The sequence below is a fragment of the Lasioglossum baleicum genome, chromosome 8 (genome assembly GCF_051020765.1).
Source record: "Lasioglossum baleicum chromosome 8, iyLasBale1, whole genome shotgun sequence".
Lineage (NCBI taxonomy): Eukaryota > Metazoa > Arthropoda > Insecta > Hymenoptera > Halictidae > Lasioglossum > Lasioglossum baleicum.
Genome location: NC_134936.1, coordinates 7,234,233 through 7,252,919, shown reverse-complemented (window position 1 = coordinate 7,252,919; position 18,687 = coordinate 7,234,233). Strand labels below are relative to the sequence as shown.

Genomic DNA, 18,687 nt, shown 5'->3' with positions numbered 1-18,687 from the left:
TATCTCGCATAGTTACCGAGATATCCGCGCTCAAAGTTAGCTAGTCAAGTAAGGGAAAAAACGTGAGGCAAAAATGTCTTTTTCACAATTAGTGAAGTTTGAGCGCGGATATCTCGGAAACTATGTGAGATAGCGAAAAACTGAATGGAATCAAGCTTATAGCACATTTTGTCAGCTTTAATTTTGTATGGAATGGTATTATCGCTAGAACTCATAGTTTCCGAGATATAAGCGGAAAACCGAAAAAGGTGACTTCTACGTGTCCCCCTGTAGCCCGCTCACCTCCTAAGAGTAGGGACTTTTAGTATATTTACCTTCTAACTAGTCCAAACAAAGTCCCGAAGTTAAAAATTGTGTTCCATCCATTTCCCCCTACACCCCCTTATGAGCATTCATTGACTGGACTACAAGGCACTTAGAAGGTACTTAGAAGGTACAAGTTGTGTTGTGGAGACTTAACCTAACTTAACATTAGAAACGAAGCTCCTCAAAGGCAAGTACTGTTTCCCTCTTTGTATTAGTTCCTTCTTATGTAAACCTGACATAGAGGGTCTGAAAATAATTTATAATTTTCTCAAACAATGTTCCGTTAGAATTTAGAAACAATGTAACACCTATTTGATGTAAGCCAAATGTAATAATATTATACTTGCTATATAAACCACTTGGTTTAAAGCAATAACAAATAAATAAATAAATATATGATTATAATATGAAATGATGATTCAAAATAAAAATGTTTTACATGAATCGCGAACTAGAATGAACTAGACTCAGCGGGACCTGTCTGCTGATTGGTCCGTGTTTTTCGTTAATTACTCGTTAACAAAGCCGCGGAGAACATTTTCGCAAAGTAACAAGTTACTTCAAATCACCTCAGGAATCGCACACTGCAAGGAATTTGTGAAACATCCTGTATACAGTCTTTGTTAACAGTTTTTTTCGGATCGCGTTATATTTACGGGAGTCCATTGCACACCCAGTACTTGAGTGCAAACGAGTCTAAACTGTATTAGAACTTTATCGCGCAAGTTATTGAGATTTTCTGCTCGATCGTTCCAGGATTGAATGGCGTACAGAGTGGTTTATTTACCGATTTCACGGGAAAGAGCTCGTCGAATATCTGTGAACAGAAATTGCGGAATTTTATGCTTGTAGACATTCCGGTTCCGACAACGAGCGTTATCCTTTCCAGAGACTCGTTCGAGTGGGTTGATTCATCCGTTACGACTTCCATGTATCCACCTCGAGAGATATCAATCTGATTCGGTAGTCGATATCATTTCTCCCGGATATATGTATAATGGAGAAAGTTTCCAGGCCGCGTGTACCATTCGATGACAGGGCGCCCGCTACGCGAATACCGAATCGGACAAAGGGGGGACGACGATAAACTTTTGCCTAGAGAGAAAAGAGGGAAATTGCTGGAACGCAGCATTGTGGGGAGGAGGCGGCTGCTCCTATATTTATCGTCCTGCAAGGGTGGAGGAACCGTAGTATCTCTTCGTTTCTACCAAAACTGAGATCCCCTGACGAATGATCAACTGATTCATCCGTGAACTTGCAAAATATTTTGGCAAGTCTACTCCGAAATCGTCTGGCATATGGCCGGCTGAAAATCATGGTGGTGTAAATCACGTTGTACATGGTATTTCGAGTAATATAATGTTTTGCGTTTGTTGTTACGAGATTATAAAAATGTCTGTACGTGAAAGTTAAATTAAACAGAATTTTGTAGAATCGACAAGCAAGTTATCTAATTAAGATTGGCTTAACTAGATAAATTAATTAGATAAACATAATCTATAAACATTTTGATTAGTAAGGTACACAGTTGAGTATACACTAATATTTAGACTGCGGATTTGATGCATTTATGACAAAAATGAATAGGTGTAATACGAAATAGTAAAAAGATTAAATGAGACTAACATCTAACATGTCGATACACTATTTTTAACATTAACAACGTTACTTGGCTTCTATAGATCGTAATTGATCTGTAAACATTTTATTTTGCGAGCGGCCAGGGTTTTTGTTTTCACTCTATATAAAGGCGTTGTTAATCCTGGGGGCGAAACGGGGACTGCATCCATAATCTCGAGAACGAAATATAATTGAATATTAAAAGCATTGAATATTAAAAGTATACAATATTTTGTGCTACTAGGGTGTAATCATCCACGTGTTTATAATAAATGACGTTTTGACAAAATATTTTCATTAGCATTCCAAGAAATAGGAAACTTAAGAACCAGTATTTTAATCATTGTACAGCAAAGATTAGCATCTTTTTAGATACCTAAAAGACGCCTTTCTGGAGATGTCGTTTTTACAGCGGAAATGCGACGTCTAGAATCTGTCTCACTTCATTCTTATAACCGACGTCTCTAAAAAGGCGTCTTTTAGGCATCTATAAAGATGCTAATCTTTGCTGTGCAATGATTAAAATACTTGTTCTTAAGTTTCCTATTTCTTATCTCCATCTCCATCTCCATCTATATCTACATCCTCAGAAAGGCTTCTTTTAGACGTCTAAAACAGACGTAAAAACGGTGTCTAAAAGACGTCGTGTGCTATCTGGGCTATAACCGAAATAAAATTTGATTTTGGTTTTGTTACTGTACAGCTACTGGAGAACATAAAGGCATACAATAGATATAACTTCTCTCCTCTTTTAGGAAATTCCGATCTACAAAAGAGTTCTTAATCACTGAAACCGTAAAATAAATCGTAGGGCAAGGGGTTAACTTCTAAAATTGTTTGAGAATGAGAAATCCCGTGTACATATAATCTTTTTCGTATCTCGAGGGCTACAATTTCGATGGCAGTTTTATCGTTTTATCATGTACTCGGAATTTTTATCACGAACGAGATCAATCCTGTTATCAGTGGAATATAAGTGGTGCTTGCTCCATCTTGGAGTGCCGGTAGGAAACGGATGATAAGGTAGCTCGAGGTCGACGCGACGCGACGCAAGAGGGAAAGCATGCTCCTCTCACGGTAAAAAAGTCACAATGAATGAAAATCGAATTACGACCGCGGATCTGGCAACTGTCCAGTCGGGACTCTTCTATTTGACGCTGGGAGCGCGAGATTTATCTCCTCTCCGTAATACTACGTCCACGTTACAAAAATGTAAAATCCGCCCGAATTAATTCTCACATCAAAACATGACTCGCGTGTAAAACCCTGGAATAATTCATAGAATTTTTCGTGCTATTAACGTACTTTGTCATAATAATTGTAGAGGAAACGCGTGACAAGACGGACGAGCAAAGTTTCGAATCCGCTCGTGTTGAAATGACTCGTTAAAACCGTAACGTAGCCGAGGTGAAGCAAGAAAAGTAGTTGTTCAAATTTCTGGCAACGCGAAGTTGGCTTCTTACCCAATTTGCTTCGCGGGCATCGTTAACTGGACCGCGAACAGATTTCTTACATTTAATTATGTGGTTTTTCAGGTCTACACCTCCATGGAAATACTACTTTTGCATAATTTACTCGACATTTTTATGACTCGCGAAACTAGAAACTAGACCAGTGATGGCGAACCTTTTTGAAGAGTGGGTCAATTATTTTTATTTCTTTTTTAAATACTAGCCCGTGGGTCATAAGTCAGTGGCATCAACTAGAAGGGGGGGAGGGGTGCCAATTATTTGGAAACATCAAACATTTTGTTAAAAGATAAAGTTGATAGTTGAATCTTTTCGGTTCTAACTTTTGAAATAATCAAAAAAGGTTTTAGTTTCCTTTTTGATTTATAACTTTAACACGTGGGTCACTTACAAAGCCTTCGTGGCTCAGTATCTGATCCGCGTGTCATAGGTCCGCTACCACTGAACTAGACAATACATCGTACTATGTATTTTTTAATTAAATAATGTTTCTCTTGTTACTTTGTTTTGTATTAATACGACCGTTCTTAGAAATCTGCAGATATTTACACAAATTTTTGTAAGTTTTTTTATGGAAATTACAACGCGGTAAACAATTTTGTTTGTTCACTAAAACATTTCCTGTGGTAAGCATTAAATAAAAACACTATTAATTATCATAGTTATCGTGGGTCCGTATAAGACATAACACATATAATATATAGTATATTAGAAAAAATAATCGATAGCATTAGAAGAAGTGTATCACATTTGAAATTCTAGTTTTTTCTAATAAGTTCATTGAATAAGTTCATTAGTGTTAATGAAAAACCAAAAATATCTGAAATTATAATATAAGTATTTCAATTTGCCTTTACTGTAAAAAATTAAGTAAATAAATATATAGATAATACAATGATTGTTACTTATGACTAGACTGCGAATCTTTATGCATTTCTGAAGAAATTGGTTGAGTGAAATACAAAACAGTAAAGGATTAGAAAAATTTCAGAATATTGTGATGCTGTTTTTAGTGCAACAAAGTCATTAGGGGATGAACTCTATTTTTATTTTACTCCTGCTCCTCATAATCAATGCAGAACATTTTTATTTTCTATAAAGAGACACCCGCACAGTCTACTTATGACGTAGTCAGACACAACACCGCAGCATAGACATAATCGTCTTACAACGTAAGTCTTAAAATTTACAGTAGCTGCAGACAACTTCCGGTGTTATGACTGATCCGTTCATAATGCAGCAAACTTCACACATGAAACACTGCACCCTCATATTCTCCGCTTCCCTTTTCGTTGTAATTCGCACACAACACAACATTCTCAGTATTCATCTTCGTTATTCCGAATTAACAACTAGAATCAGCTATTTGAATCAGCAAACATTTTATATTGTTGAAATAAACTCTACATTATGTACCGTAGCGCCGAAAACATTTAAAGATTTACCAATAAATACGATCGATAGACAAAAACATATCTACATTATGTACCATGAAACCATAAATTCAATGTGCAAATTTAATTATTTTTTTCTAGAGTTTTGACATAGTATGCCAAATAAAATCAATTTCTTTCTCCCTTTAACAATTCACTAGAAGCTCCTAAATCTTTTTAATCTACCACCTGCCTTAGATGGGTCCCATGGAAATCACCGACACAAATTGCCCCGACACGATTCTCACCGACAACGAATTTGATCCACAATGACTTGAGTCGACCACGGTATGATATACTACTGTATGATAATACATACTGTGGTCGTCTCAACTCGTTGTGGATCAAATTCGTTGTCGGCCAAAGTTATTATCGGTCAAATCTGGAGTCGGGGAAATTGGTGTCGATGATTTCCATGGGACCCGCCTTAGATTGCACCTACTCATGTTGACCATAAATGCATGAAGTCCACAGTCTGTACACCATGAGTCTGACTCAATATTATGAAGCAAGGGGTTGAGCCCGATACCCTTCAATTCCTCAATTTTCCGTTTCCAGGGAATGAAGAAATCACCGATTGCAAGAGGGAATGAGGGGAATCTGATCAGGTGTAAAAATTCAACTTGCCTCCGTTCGGAGAGCGAAACAAAAATTGCTTGTACCGATTACAATGAACAGTGTCCAAACATAAACCTTCTTTCATTAATAATTTTGATAAGCTAGGACTGATACAACGACGCTCTTAAATCCTTTTAATCTACCACCTGCCTAAGATTGTACCTACTCATGTTGACCATAAATGCATGAAGACCACAGTCTGTATACCATGAGTCTGACTCAACATTATGTAACAAGGGGTTGAGCCCGATACCCTTCAATTCCTCAATTTTCCGTTTCCAGGGAATGAAGAAATCACCGATTGCAAGAGGGAATGAGGGGAATCTGATCAGGTGTAAAAATTCAACTTGCCTTCGCTCCGGAGAGCGAAACAAAAATTGCTTGTACCGATTACAATGAACGGGGGCCAAACATAAACCTTCTTCCTTGAAGGGGGTAGTTTCTCGTTTTTAGGATTACAAGGGTGCGGAATACGCCTTCTCATTTCTCGATAATGCAAAGATGGGGTTTTTCAGTAGCCAAACGCGCTAGATAAAAGATCAATCTAGGCCATGATCGCCCTCAAAAGTCCTATTTTTACGAACGAGGCACAATTTGCATTATTCGGCAGCATAATTTGCATTATTTGGAAGCATACAGCTGCGCACGTAGCTATTTTCATAAAGCTGCGACAGCTACATGCTGCCAAATAATACAAATTACTTTTGAAGGCGATCACGGCCTAGACTGATCTTTCATCTAGCGCTTTTGACTACTGATAAAGTCCATCTTTGCATTATCGAGAAATGGGAAGGCGTTTCTCGCACCCTTGCAATCCTAAAAACGGGTCTACCCCTTTAATAATTTTGATAAGCTAGGACCGGTGCAACGAAGCTCTTAAATTCTTTTATTTTACCACCTGCAATCTTACCACGTCCACGGGGAATGAAGAGCGCGAGGGAACGAGAGGGAATCTGATCAGGTTTGAAAATTCAGCTTGCGTTCGTTCGAAGAGCAGCATGAGCGCGGGAGTTGTCCTCGTCTTGTTGTAATGCGGGTCGTGCCCACCTATCGCACCGGTTCTGTCGGTATATCGAGCATCGCCCACGTTTCCCGTGTTATGCACTATGCACAGGTGCATTCTCTGTGTCCAGTGACAACGACAACGTGGAAAAGGCGCCCACGTTCTGGAGGAGCGATCAACGCCTTTTCCTTCCCTGTGCTCTGCCTCCGACGCGTGTGGAACGCGAGGAATGCGCGAGCCTCGCATTTGCTTCTGTAGGTGGTTTCGAATTAAATAAACAATCCCGTGGTTCTAATCGTCATCGTTTCGGTTTGCTGTTCATGCTCGCGAACTGGCGCCGTGTTTCAGACACGAACCGCCGACAATCGTCGCCGCCAAGGAAATTGATCACCACTTCCTTCGGCACTAGATAAATGCCGGAAGACCGTTCCGTGTCCGACTGCTGTGCGTAACATTTCCCGAGATTTGCTGGTTATATAATTGTGCATTGTTTAAACGTGCAATCAGTGCGTTCATCACAGTGCTAATTGTACGGCGTGGATCTACTTTGCACAGCTGATTTGTGTGATATTTTGTTTCAGAGTATTATAGTGATACAACGATCAGTGTGTAGTTTGTTAATCATTTTTTTGTTTGTTTGTGATAAATGGGTCTCTGAAAGTGGCAGTGTGAAAAGAATAGGAATCGACTACGACTCGATGGAAATTAATTACGGGTTTTGTTTGAGAGGTAGGTGGACGTTTCTGTTTGCAGTTTAGCAGAATGGTTTTGTTTGCGAACAAATTGGAATACAGTTGTTAAAGAACGTGACGGTTTTTATGGATGCATGGACAGCGCGTGGACTGACGCAGATATTCGTATCTACAGTATTGTAACTAGGTCACGTTTCAAGTATCGCGTAAAGGCAATATGACTTTGTTGGCCAGTCATTGGTCACTTCGTTGATCAGTCATATTGCATACATTTGGCACATTTATCTTTCTTACAAGATATTGAACAAAAAACAAATATCCTAGGATTGGTATCAACTGCCCGAAGTTGTCATTTAATCTCGTTACTATCACACTAATCGCTGGACAGCGGATTTTATGACGGAAATGAGTAGATACACATATTAAGAGAAAAAACAATTTCTATTTCCTTGCAGGTTGTTGCGGCAATTCAGGTAGAAAATTATATTTTGCATTAAGATCCGCTGTCTACTGTCACGATTCGAGATACTTCGAGGACATAGATGTTTTTTTACAATGGGACACTTTTTTTGTACAAATTTTTACCATCATGGCACAATAATTCAGATTGAGACTAATTCAATGATCTACAATATCATAACCATTATGCGGCACCTTGAGTAACGTTTAAAAAAAGATCGATGACCTTGAATAACCTCGAGCGACCTTGAATTACATTTACTGTAATACTAATCCCTTTCAAAACATGTAACTCTTCCTGAATTGTTCAAAACAAGCGATGTCTTCGAAACGATCGAGTTACATTGTTCTACATCGTATAGTATAATTAAAATTTGGAATAAATAAATTCCTTCGAAATTCCAGCGAATGAAATAAGACTGAATAAATATGAATCGTTAGCACGTAACTTTAAAGTGACACAGAATGATTCAGGGTTAAAATTTCGATGGTAATGCTCGAAGAATCCACGTAAGTACGTGTCGTCTAAAAATGATTGGAGACTAACTGCCACAAAAACGGCCGCCATTCCAACGACGCAAATATCTGACTAAACCTATAACAAAAAATGTGATCTCATCGATGCGTTCATAGTGTTCATGGTAACTCTGCCTGTTGAACATCATCGCGTTACTCAACGAGTTACAGCGAGAGTCAAAATTGAATACACACACACACACCTAGTGAAGGCGAAAGTCGTATGATATTTATGCAGCATCCTACTAATTGTAAGATCGAGGTAGACATGCATTGCCATGTAACTTCTGCTTCTTATAAGTAGACTTGCCGATCTGTATGCATTCATAGTTTATAAACATTTTCAAAAAATGCTGGAGTATCAAATTCGTCAGAATTTAGTACGATTCTCATTTATTTTGGACCTACAAATGTTATTACTAGGCAGCGGATCTTGATGCATTTATAAAGCAGTTAGCTGGGCGAAATATAAAACCGTACAAGATTTTAAAAATTTGAGTATATTCTAATGTTGTTTTTAAAGTAAGAAAATTATTGAGGGATGAAATGAATTTTTATTTCATTCCTGCTTCCCACAATTAATGTAGAACATTTTTATTTTGCATGAAGATCCGCATTCTAGTTATTGCCAATGAAAATAGGATTCTATTTGGTACCATTTTCTTAAAATTTCTCTACAAAAATTGAAAATTCCACAACCATCCTAAGTCTACTTGTAAGTGACTTGGTCAATGTTTATTTTGCATAAAACGATCCGCAGTCTGTTTATTTTATATCTTACTATTTAGCCTTTTTTTACTTTTTAATAAAACACAGATTTATATCGAAGCAATATTCAAGTTATGAGTGATAACTGCATCTTTCGAATTATAGATCATTCTTATGTTTTCAACTCATTTATGTTAAAACCTAATATATTAGAGGGTGTAATAATATAATAGAGGGTGTCTCAAAAATGTAGGAGAACCTTGAAAGGGGTGTTCTTTAAGTCATTTCAAGTAAATTTCTCGTTTGCATTCAAATACTAGGTGTACAGTAGACTTCCTACGTATAACGCAATCAAAAAACTGTTAACAAAGATTTAACAGGATGTTTCACAAATTCCTTGCAATGTATGATTCCTGAGGTGATTTCAAGTAACTTCCTCTTTTGCGAAAATGTTCTTCGCAGCCTCGTTAAGGAGTTATTAACGAAAAACACGGACCAATCAGAGCGCAGCTATAGTGAACGCCTGGCTGACCGTTGCGTTGCTATTGGCCGAGCCAGAGTCCGTCCGCTATAGCTCAATTAGAATTGGTCCGTGTTTTTACTTAATAACTCCTTAATTCTTCGTTTCGTTAATAACTCAAAGTTTTTCGACAGTTTTTGGGACACCCTGTATTACAAGAAAAATTGAATTTTAATGACAGACGAAGAATTATGTCGCTCACGTGTGACCGATGTAGCAGTCAAGGTGTTAATGGTAATGATAGTTTAATTTACATATCAATTTAGATATCAGTTATATTTTCTTTATAAATTTGATCTCAAAGAAGAAAGTCACTTTGAAAAAATACAATCTATTGAAAACTTACAAATATTATTATATTATAATTAGATAGCGGATTTTATGCATTTATGACGAAAATGACAAGGTGTAATTTAAAACAATGAAAAAACATTAGAAGAATTTAAAAATACTGTTATATTATTTTCGAAGAAACTAAATTTCTACCTCACTTCAGTTTGTTGCAATTCAGGTATAAAATTTCATTTTGCATAAAGATCAGCTGTCTAATTATAATAGTAGATCTACTATTATGGTTTAGGATAATATTGCATAGTATATATTGCACAGTAAATCATAAAGAACAATTAAATGCAGTACTGTTATCACTCGAATGTCATTTACAAGTACACGCCAAATTTTTATCGATATCAACAAATCATTAAAACAGTAGAGTACTTACATGTCTACCAGGAAATGAAGTATTTGTACTTCATCTTATCTAGTATACGAAAGGAATTTTTTCCTCATTCTGATTTTCAGAAAGTGACCTAGAGAAACTGTAATTTACATGAAACCTCCTGGAATATTTGTAAGTCATCTAATGAGAACAGTTATGTTTCGAGAACGTCCACCTGAACAATTGTATAGACAACAAGGACTAAAGAACGACTATAAAAGAACTGAATCGGAAACGAAACCGAAACAATCCCCGTACCGCTTCCGTTTCCGTTTTCAAGAAAGTTTTAAACGCCGTTTCACAGGATCGCGACACAAGGCACGCGCGTAACGTAAAGCGCGTTGCATGATTGCGTACATACTACGAAACACGCAAGTTCTGAATGGAGACTGGCATGACCAAATTAGGTGCGGTCTCGATTCCGTGCACGGCGCTGTATTTCGACGTTTTTTCGAAGAACAGCTCCGACGACGACCGCCAACACTGTTACCTCAAAATCATATTTCTTTCGTAAGTTTTTCCTGTTCCGAAAACGACTGTTCAACGAATTCGAGAATGCTTCGATTGTTTTCTTTTGTATGGCTCTCGGTGTCAAGTTTAACAGAAACAGATGACTGTATAAGGAACTTCAAATATTTATGTGTTTTTTCCGTGAAGCGTGGGCCTCGAAACTCCTTATTTTTAGAGGAAAGTCTGTTTATTTGGATTAGTTATTTGCATGGCGCCAGGGGCGGATGGGGCGCGCGGAGCGCCACGCGAAATTGTTATCGATTATTCAGCTAGCGAAAGTTTTCGGGAGGAAAATGAATCTACGACAACGCGAAAATGTGGATGTGTAATTGCAAAATCTTTATACGAATTCTTAAAAATGTTTGCAGACGTAACGATATATAAAAGAACACGTAAATTCTGATTATCAATTTACCCATTTTTGAAATGAAAATTAAAAATTCGTATTTCATTTACTAATATATTGAGAACATATTCAAAATATTAACGAATATGTGTAATTGTCGATAATGAATTGAAAATATGTTCTTATGATTTATTTACGATCAACAGATCATAAATGTTTACATAAAAATGAGCTCTTTTACAAAAAATAAATATCAATGATAATATATATTATTATTATCGTGGATCTTATGATACGTTACTATATAGAGAATCCTTATTACACTCCATTCAAATGTTTATTACTTTGAAAATGTCACTTTGAAAAATGACTGTAAATACATATTTATAATTTACTAGTTTTCGCGTTATCCGAACAAAATAGAAAAGAAAATGATACTGCAAATACAAGATCACAATTTGAGATACTCGTGTAAAATATCAGAGGAATAGAAATAATTCAAATAGAGTGGCTCGTAGATTAGAAATGAGGAACACTGCACTGCTCGAAACAGTTAGATACGTCACATAATTTCATTTTTTCTGTCTGAATAGCTCGAGATTCGTTGAGAAGCTGACGGCAAAGAATAATTATAGTTGAGAATACACCGGTGAATTTGCTCATCGGCAAATATTTGCAAAGTCATATCATAGTACATAATTGTTTAAGGCCGAACGGTCGGGGCACTGTCGCCGCCTTACTTTTTTCCCGACTAGCTCCACCGCTGACCTTGAACGAGAGGAACGCTCGAAACTGAAACGGCGGAGTCGCAAGAGTGTTGTCGGACGTGTGGTTGTGGCCGAAGTGACAAATTGATTTTGTGCAACGAGTAACGGGTCATTATTCTATCTATGGATATTTTTCACAGTGAGTAGAGTTCTTCGACTATCTGATAAGTGTATGGGTCCACCGGTCGGTGACGATGCCGCCGGTTCCTATTGATTTTCCCGTTGATATGCCACGGATGGACGTGCTGCCCTCGTTTACACTTTTCCAATCGTTCCTGCAGGGTTTTGTGACCGTTAAAACGTGTCCTCAACCATGATTTCGCGTGTCCTTTGCCTGAACATAGTCCGCCCTAACCTGGCTGCCCTTGTACAAGCCATATCCAGCACGGATTACGTCCGAGCTAACCTCAAAATCGAGGGGTTGGACCACCCAACGGGTGTCTCCCGAAATAGAGATGATTCATAACATCGTAGCAATTGACAGGTCTCTGGTTTCGTCGTGTTCCCTGTGCCGTCAACTTCATCGGTTGTTTTTTCGCGTTTCACCGTTGTCGATTAGGCGATTTATTCTCGACATGGTGGCACGTACACGCGAGGAGATCGTGCACGCTGCTCTCCTCTCCGTTTCCCGTGCGTTTTGTTAAACGCGCGACGTGCCAAAACAATAGGACCCGAGAAAATCAATAGGCAGGCTGTAAGAGGTTAAATAGGGAAACCCATCTGCTACCTTCGTGCATGGAACTTTATTAAGTTTCTGCGATCCGGTGAATCCGCCGACAGCCGATTTACAGAATATTATTTCGTCCTGGTTCTCTGTCTGTCAACGAACGCTCTATAACCTCTAATTTCTATCTTTTGCCTGCGAAACGGCTGCAATATAGGGACTTTTTTCTCTTCTGCTCCTGTACAAAACTCGTTTCTGTTGGATTCTGATGAGTTTTCGACTTTGAATAAAAGCATTTGAATACTGATCATTCGAGTTGACTATTACTGTTGACACGTTCATTTAGTTGTATAGTACGTTATATACGGTGTTGAAAAAGTACACGATAATACTCTTTATTTATTATTTTAATTACTATAAGGTCTACTATTTATATTTTCCAAGGAAAGGCGGAATAGATACGGTGTTAAAAAAGTGCATGATAATACTATTTTTATTTATACTTCACTATCCGATGCCCTGAATACAATAGTCAGACAATTGTTAGTTTTTAATTACTACAACGCTCTATTATCGATATTTTTCATTAGATGGAAGGAATGCGGAATAATTATTATACATCTTTAGTTATTGTGCAGTTTTATTGACTATTATTTTCTCGTAGATAAAATAGGGAACGGATGGAACACGAAATACATACATCGGAAAACAATGTCTTTTTCGTATGCTGCCTTTTAATTTTTGTTTTTAATTAGCTAGTCTATTGTTTTTTAAATTTTAGGTTTAAATTTTTATCGCGAGAATTGTTTCGACGGAGATCTATTATATGCATTTTTTATAGGCTTTCGTAAAAATGGAGCGCAACATGATCTCGGTGTTCAATTAATCCCAGTGCTTTGAGGGTTGCTGAAATAAAATTGATTTCGTTCTTTTACGGGCTTTTGACCGACGAATTGATAGAAATTTTTACACCGAATAAAGAACTTATTGAACCGAGGTCTGACAAAAAAATTTTTATCTATAGGGTGATTGAATTTTATTGTTCAATTTCGTTTTTTAGTTATGACACCCCAGCTTCCAAGTTAAAGGTGAATTTATTGTCAATAATGACAGTGTATTAAAGACAAACGTAAATACAGTATGTTTATTAAATTACATTCTGTCGGTAGCCATAATAATTACAGAGAAATATTATATTATAATTTAAACTATTCACCGATAGAATACTTTTTTCATGGTCATTTTTACTAATTCTTTTGCTAAAAGAATGGTTTTTCAATTAAGGGATTGCAAAATTCTTGGAGATATATCAAATTCAAATTATAAATTAATTTAAAACACTTCATATATTTAAAACTGGATTATAATAATTATTATTTCACGTAATTCATGTAATTTGCACACCTCGAACTTTTAATAACAAAACTTTTATTAACAAAAGTTGCATAGCTTCGAGGGAACAAATAATGGCATACCGGACTTTCATGTATGTGCAATAGTTACACAATTTTTACTTTGTTTAAAATTGTCAATTTTGTTTCTTTGAATGGAATTGTAGACATTTTTCGTCATATATGAAAAGAATGTTTTCAATTGAATCAAATTGCATAATTTCGAGTAATGAAATATGAACTGTAATATTGATCTTAGCTTTAATAGTTAAGGAGATATTTTGCGATAAGTTGCCTCGAATGGACTGATATCTCTTTATGCAAAATAAAAGATGTCTACGTCGATTCAAAGACACAGAGATCATGTAAAAATTTCTTTCCTGTTTTAATTATTTTATTGAACTGAAACTAATACGTTGATGTTCTTAAATTTTTTAAATATGTCCACTGCTTTAAATTGTACGTATCAATTTTTGTTATAAATGCATAAAATCGGCAGTCTAATAATAGTAATACTTGCATAATCAAAACGCAGGGAAATACAAGCTGAAATTGGGATGAAAAACAATTATTTACAGATTACACTTGAATTTTATCGAGCCTATAAATATACATATACAAACTGAGACCATTTGCAGGAACTTTTTCCTTTTCGAAAATGTTCTCCGTGGCTTTGTTTTCGAGTTATTAACGAAAAACGCGAGCCAATCAGAGCGCGGCTACAGCGGACGGATTGGTCCAACGTAGCCGCGTTCTGATTGGTCCGAGTTCTTCGTTAATAACTCGGAAACAAAGCCATGGAGAACATTTTCGCAAAGGAAAAAGTCGTTTCAAATCACCGCAGGAATCGTCTTCAGGAAGTACAACATTTTTGGAACACTCCGTATAACCCGAAGATTTTCCCCCTTCCCTTCGAGTTACTGAGGTGCACTTTGACGGCGTTATACGGTGGTCTACCATAGGTTTCTAAAGGGTGTCTCAAAATGACCTGACATTTTAGTTCATTAATAAAACGTATTATTTATTTGAGAAGTACGAATGTTTTTATATTAATATAAGGTACAAACATGGAGGTTATATGTGGAACACTATATCCGATAAATGGCCGCCTCGTCCCTGTTTGCAAAGGTTCACTCTTTTGACGAAATTGTCAATAACATTTTAGTATAATTGCGGACTAATCTCATTAATGGTGCGTCCGATTGCTTCTTTGAGCTCCGGAATGGTCTGCGGATCATTGGCATACACTTTTCCTTTCAGAAAACCCCAAAGAAAGAAGTCCAATGGCGCCGAATCGCACGATCTTCGTGGCCAATTCACATCGCCGCAAAATTTTCACCATTTCTATGCGTTGCTCGATCGTGTAATTCTCCACGACTAAAACTCCAATACTTCCTGATGCCAGTTGTCAAAGATCAGTACTCTACGTTCGCCACGAAAAAAAAATGGCGCGCAATTTAAAATGTCAGATCATTTTGAGATACCCTTTGGTTGACTCTCGTTTTTCACAATGTTCATTTACCATAAAGATCGGCAGTCTACTGATAACGAATGTGGAGCACGAAAAATATCGCGCCAAACTGGAAAGGAATTGATTTTTCGTTCCCGGATGCTCGCCGATAAACCTTTGCGCCGTGTTTGCCGAACGCTCGCGGATTTAGAGTTCTTAATTCGCGCGACGCGTGCCCGACGCTCGGCCGCAGATTTATTTCCGTGGAGTCGAGCCAGATTCGCAATTTAATTACCGTCGTCGAACGAGGGTCTGTTGAGAAGCCGACATTTAGGCGTTCATTGAATTTATCCGGAGTGACGATCTTTATTTTCCGATCGGCTCTCCTGCGAAGAGCCTCGCGAGACCAGAAAACCGTCGATCGTTTCGCTCGTTCCCGATAAAGATTTCCATTTGCGATATCGCGATCTGAGCGAATTGCCCGGAACCGAAATCTCCTCGTAAAAATCTACTTCTGGTTGTTTGACACGGTGGAATTTGCAATTCTCTAATGCTCGGAATCGATGCTTTTTGCGTGGACATGTGCCGACATCAGAGAAACGGGAATATGTAAAATGTTTCTGAGGACACTAATGGAGCCGAACAGTTTTTAATTAATCAATGCTATGATCCTCTTAGGACTATATGTTTGAAAATACAGTAAAGTCTCGCTTAGAGATGAAATATTTCTGAGGAACACTAATGGAACCGAACAGTTTTTAATTAATCAATGCTGTGATCCTCTTGGTATTATGTGTTTGAAAATGCAGTAAAGTCTTGCTTAGAAATAAAATATTTCTGAGAACATTAATGGAGCCGAACAGTTTTCAATTAATCAATGCTGTGATCCTCTTGGAACTATGTGTTTGAAGATGCAGTAAAGTTTTGCTTAGAAATAAAATGTTTCTGAGTACACTACTGTAGCTGAACAGTTTTCAATTAATCAATGCTGTGATCCTCTTGGGACTTTGTGTTTGTAAATGCAGTAAAGCCTGGAAATACACCAAAGCTTAGATCCTGTGGTTCTACTATTTCTTTGTGACCTCGCGCACCGCGCCAAACGTAGAAAATAGAGATCGTGGTTTCGAACGCGTACTGAAATACACGTGTACACGTCGCACGTGAACCGTGTATGTATGTAGTAAGAAATTAAGAGGGTAGACTCGTTTCCAGGATTGCAAGGCTACGGGAGATGCGCGTTCTCAATTCTCAATACATAATGCAAAGATGGGGCTTTTCAGTAGTCTAAAGCGCTAGATAAAAGATCAATCGACGCCGCGATCGCCCTAAAAAATCCTATTTTTACGTTTACGAGGCGTAGTTTGCATTATTCGGCAGCATGTAGCTGTCGCAGCTTTATGAAAATTGCTACATGCGCAGCGTTATACTTCCGAATAATGCAAATTACGCCTCGAAAACGTAAAAATAGGACTTTTCAGGGCGATCGCGGTCTAGATTGATCTTTTATCTAGCACTTTTGACTACTGAAAAGCCCGATACTTGCATTATTGACAAATGAGAAGGCACATCCCGAACAATCCTGAAAAGACGAGTCTACTCCTGTGACTACGGACCCGTTCGGCATGTTCGAGTCCGGCCACTGGTGCGTTTATGTTTATGTTTTCCTATCGAAGCCTTTTCGACTATCTCAAACGAAAAACATAAACATCACTCGCCGGTCTCGAAGTCTCGAATGTGCCGAACGGATCTGATTCACTGATTCTTAACGTTAATTATTACACGGGTTGAGATCCGGATTCGTGTGCTACACGTGTACACGTGTATTTACATACACGCGAAGTAGGGATCTCTTGTAGAAAAGGACAGCGCGTGTAAACACGGGCCGCGCGGCCGAAGACGCACTACATACCGTTAATTAACACTAGTACTACCGAGCACTAAACGCAATTGGTATATATTGCCTTATAATAACACTGTCCAACACCAATATTGTTCCACAACTACTGTTGGGTGGTTCTTATGTGTAGAGTTTTTCGCGCTGATTCCGAATCTGTTCTTAATTTTTTTCCTACACGCACAGTTTTTGAGAAACATGACTTTGAAAAAAAAACATATTTTTCAACTTTAAACAAATATTGTGGTGTTATTATAAAAGATATTGAATTGTTCTTTATAGCAAAAGATTCTGCAGACTTTCCCGAATACAGCGATATCCAATATTAATACATTATGATTGTTTAAACATGCTTAAACAAAAGCGGAGAGACTAAAGGTCTAACTGCGCCACTGGCGGCAACTCATGTCGGGCGAAGATATTTTGCTTTCTGGTTCGAAAAAAATGTCGACGTTAAAAACTTGACAGGGAGGTTTCTTATGATAAAAGTCTGGGTAATTGTACAGAAAAGTACTGCCCACACCGATTTTGATAAAATTTAAATATGTTATAGATATTGACATTTTTAACAACTTTTTCCTTTTCCAATATAGGGGGCTCGCTTTTAGTTTTCGAGATATTTGCAAAAAACTATCGCGAATACTGTATTGAATTTTTCGTATTCCTGCACGCTCCGCTGCAACGTAAACCTGTTTCGGTGCGGCGTTTGTTTACATTTTGACTCTGTAGAGATGAGGTAGAAAACGGGAGGGTGGAAAGAGCCGGCCTGACACCACACACACCCACCCAGTGCTTAACACGCACCCAGTGTTTCTAAAAAGAAGGTTTCCGTTAAGAAATTAACATTTGCGCAAATTTTCAATATCATATTCGTAATCAGCACGTGAAAATACGTAAGAATCTAGAGTATAATTTAGAAACAGTGGGTGCGTGTGAAACACTGGGTGGGTGTGTGTGGTGTCAGGCTGGCCCTTTCCGCCGCCCTCCTGTTTTCTCTCTTATCTCTACAGGGTCAAAATGTAAACAAACGTCGCACCGAAACAGACCTACGTTGCAGCGCAGCGTGCAGGAATACGAAAAATTCAATACAGTATTCGCGATAGTTTTTTGCAAATATCTCGAAAACTAAAAGCGAGCCCCCTATATTGGAAAAGGAAAAAGCTGTTCAGAATGTGTTGCTGCATAACATATTTAAATTTCATCGAAATCGGAGTGGGCAGTACTTTTCTGTATAATTACCAAAGTCTGCTCTATCGAGTGGTATAATTCGATTTTCCGCTGGACCCTTATTTTTTGAGATAAATTGAACAATATCCTCTAAAATTGGTGCAAAAGTGGCGTCTCTCCGTCTTTAATCATTGTTTAAACATGTTTAAACAATCATAATGTATTAATATTGGGTATCACTGGATTCGGGAATGTCTGGAGAATCTTTTGCTGTAAAGTACAATTCAATATCTTTTATAATAACATCACAATATTTGTTTAAAGTTGAAAAAAATTAAGGACAGATTCGGAATCAGCGCAAAAAACTCTATAAGAAGGACCCAACAGTAATTAGCGAACATAGAAAAAGTTGAAATTTGTTGGACCGTGTAATCAC

At 37.6% G+C, this 18,687-nt stretch overlaps 1 protein-coding gene across 6 annotated transcripts in view; it reads left to right on the top strand.

The window, feature by feature from the left end:
- The first annotated feature begins 6,776 nt into the window (after positions 1–6,776).
- Rhea (Talin_middle and talin-RS domain-containing protein rhea) overlaps positions 6,777–18,687 on the top strand; it is a 139,932-nt gene continuing 128,021 nt past the window's right edge. For 4 of the 6 annotated variants that reach the window (XM_076429433.1, XM_076429432.1, XM_076429427.1 and 1 more), the window contains exon 1: positions 11,667–11,824. The gene's annotated coding sequence lies outside the window, so the exon portion shown is untranslated. Of the gene's footprint in view, positions 7,179–11,666; positions 11,825–18,687 lie in introns of those variants that run through there. The other 2 variants (XM_076429428.1, XM_076429429.1) reach the window with 2 other exon arrangements.